We start from the raw sequence: 3,130 nt of genomic DNA, 5'->3' as shown, positions 1-3,130 counted from the left end.
CATCCTCATTCTATAACCAGGGCACTGGTAAGCTGGCCAAGCCACCAACAGCAGTAGCAAAGTCTTGGGCCATACAGTCACATCTACACCACCAGAATACTGGTGGGGAGCTCAATCCTTCAAGAAGATATTGCAATCCTAAATGTATATACCTCAAAATACAAAGCTTCAAAATATATAAAGTGAAAACTGAGAGCTCAAAGAAAACAGATGAATCCATGATTATAGCTGGGAAATTAACACCCACTCAGAAATTGATAGAATTACTTGACAGAAAATCAGTAAGAATATAGGGAAACTGAGGACGACAGCAAGTGGGAGAAGCAGGGTCTAGTAGAGGGAGCACTATGTCTGTGGAAGTCTCCGGGGCAGCCTCTGTGGAGAAGCAGAAGGAAATGGAAGATACAGTGAATAGTCCAGAGAAAACTGAAGAAGCAAAATTAAAAGCAAGATATCCTCATCTGGGACAAATGCCTGCAGGTTCAGATTTCTTAAGGAAACGATTGCAGAAAGGGCAAAAATATTTTGATTCTGGGATTACAACATGGCTAAAGCAAAGATGAAGAACAAGCAACTTCCTACTGCAGCTCTGGAGAAGACAGAGGTCACTGGTGACCACATTCCCACTCCAAAGGACCTTGCTCAATGGAAACCATCCCTTGTTGCTAGCAAGCTGGCTGACTGAAAGAACTTAACTGCATGAATCTGCTAATTCCCATTACTGCGTGAATCTGTTAATTCCCATTTCTCCTTAATATGTTACTTATCTACTTTTTATTTCCTTTCATTCACTCAGTCATTTGAGACTGACAGCTTTGCAGGTAGCAGTAGTGTGTGCTGCTATTGTGGAATATACATGTGTAGAGTTTTTGATTAGTTTAACAGTGCACTGGAGAAGAGGACGTGTTAGAGCAACATAAGAAGGTAATCTACTTGAAAATAATTGCATATCTTACCTAACTCCTAGTGTAGTACTGGTTCTAATAAGTAACAAGCAAGTTTTAAATTTTTAACGTTTTGGCTTTCATTACTTCATCTTAATTATAGCTTTGTATGTTACTCTTATTTAATATAATCTCTATCATATTGATTTCTTCTATATTTTGGATTTTGTAAAACAGAAGTTTAAGATCACAAGTTAGAAGGTCACAGGCCGGGCGCAGTGGCTCAAGCCTGTAATCCCAGCACTCTGGGAGGCCGAGACGGGCGGATCACGAGGTCGGGAGATCGAGACCATCCTGGCTAACACGGTGAAACCCCGTCTCTACTAAAAAAATACAAAAAACTAGCCGGGCGAGGTGGCGGCGCCTGTAGTCCCAGCTACTCAGGAGGCTGAGGCAGGAGAATGGCGTGAACCCCGGAGGCGGAGCTTGCAGTGAGCTGAGATCCGGCCACTGCACTCCAGCCTGGGCGACAGAGCGAGACTCTGTCTCAAAAAAAAAAAAAAAAAAAAAAGAAGAAAGGTCACGTATTTCAAACACAACTAGATGGGGCTCCAAAAGATTTCTATCTCTGTGCTTGAACTTGAATGGCCTTAAACCTGTTTCGGCTTTAACAGTATAATTTTACTTGGGCAATATTTGCCTATTCTGGTGTAACTTATGTGACTCTAGTGCTTAACAGCTGCCGTTGAAGCTAATATTCTTATTCAGTTCTGTAAAGTTAAAATACCTTTTGTTGTTGAAGATGTGAATAAACTATGCATGTGCATTGACTGTTGAATTCACTTTTGTGTCACTTTTGTAAATACAATAGTTTTGCACAAAAAAATTTTAAAAAAGAATATAGGGAAACTGAAAAACATCATCAATAGAATCTAATTGATGTTTATAGAACATGCCATGCAACAGTAGCAGGGTGTGAAACACATATTTCTCAAATGTTCATGAAATATTCATCAAGGCCGGGCGCGGTGGCTCAAGCCTGTAATCCCAGCACTTTGGGAGGCCGAGACGGGAGGATCACGAGGTCAGGAGATCGAGATCATCCTGGCTACCACGGTGAAACCCCGTCTCTACTAAAAAATACAAAAAATTAGCCGGGCGAGGCGGCGGGCGCCTGTAGTCCCAGCTACTCGGGAGGCTGAGACAGGAGAATGGCATGAACCCGGGAGGCCGAGCTTGCAGTGAGCTGAGATCCAGCCACTGCACTCCAGCCTGGGCGACAGAGCGAGACTCTGTCTCAAAAAAAATAAATAAATAAATAAAATAAAAATGAAATATTCATCAAGACTGACCATATTTTGAGTCTTAAAACAAACCTGAACAAATTTAAAAGACATGAAATCATACAGAATTAATTATCTGACTATAATGGAATCAAACTAGAAATAAATAATAGAAAAACATACACAAAAATTTTCAAACACTTGAAAATTAAACAACATACCTCTTTTTTTTTTTTTTTTTTTTTTTGAGACGGAGTCTCACGCTGTGTCACCCAGGCTGGAGTGCAGCGGCGCGATCTCGGCTCACTGCAAGCTCCGCCTCCCAGGTTCACGCCATTCTCCTGCTTCAGCCTCCGAGTAGCTGGGACTACAGGCGCCCGCCACCACGCCCGGCTAGTTTTTTGTATTTTTAGTAGAGACGGGGTTTCACCATGTTAGCCAGGATGGTCTTGATCTCCTGACCTCGTGATCCACCCGCCTCGGCCTCCCAAAGTGCTGGGATTACAGGCTTGAGCCACCGCGCCCGGCCAACAACATACCTCTTAATAGTCCAAAGACCAAAGACAAAATTTCAAAGAAAATAAAAAAGTATATAGAGGCAAGGCATGTTAGCTCACTCCTGTAATTCCAGCATCCGTGGAGGTCGAAGCAGGAGGATTGATTGAACCCAGGAGTTCAAGACCACCCTAGGCAACAAAGTGAGACCTCGTCTCTACAAAAAATCAAAAAATTAGCCGGAAGTGGTGGTGTGGGCCTGTGGTCCCAGCTACATGTGAGGCTGAGGCAGAAGGATCACTTGAGCTCAGGAGGTTAAGGCTGCAGTGAGCCAAGGCCACACCACTGCACTCCAGCCTGGGTGGCAGAGCAAGACCCTGTCTCAAAAAATAAACACAAAAATAAAAATTTTTAAAGTACATAGAACTGAGTGAAAATGAAAACACAATATATCAAAATTTCTGAGAT

At 42.6% G+C, this 3,130-nt stretch overlaps 1 pseudogene; it reads left to right on the top strand.

Moving 5' to 3' along the window:
- Positions 1 to 347: 347 nt before the first annotated feature.
- LOC105490100 (cAMP-regulated phosphoprotein 19 pseudogene) lies at positions 348 to 685 on the top strand (annotated as a pseudogene).
- Positions 686 to 3,130: the final 2,445 nt, after the last annotated feature.

Source organism: Macaca nemestrina, chromosome 13, assembly GCF_043159975.1.
Source record: "Macaca nemestrina isolate mMacNem1 chromosome 13, mMacNem.hap1, whole genome shotgun sequence".
Taxonomy (NCBI): Eukaryota; Metazoa; Chordata; class Mammalia; order Primates; family Cercopithecidae; genus Macaca; species Macaca nemestrina.
This window is presented reverse-complemented; position numbering and strand designations above follow the sequence as displayed.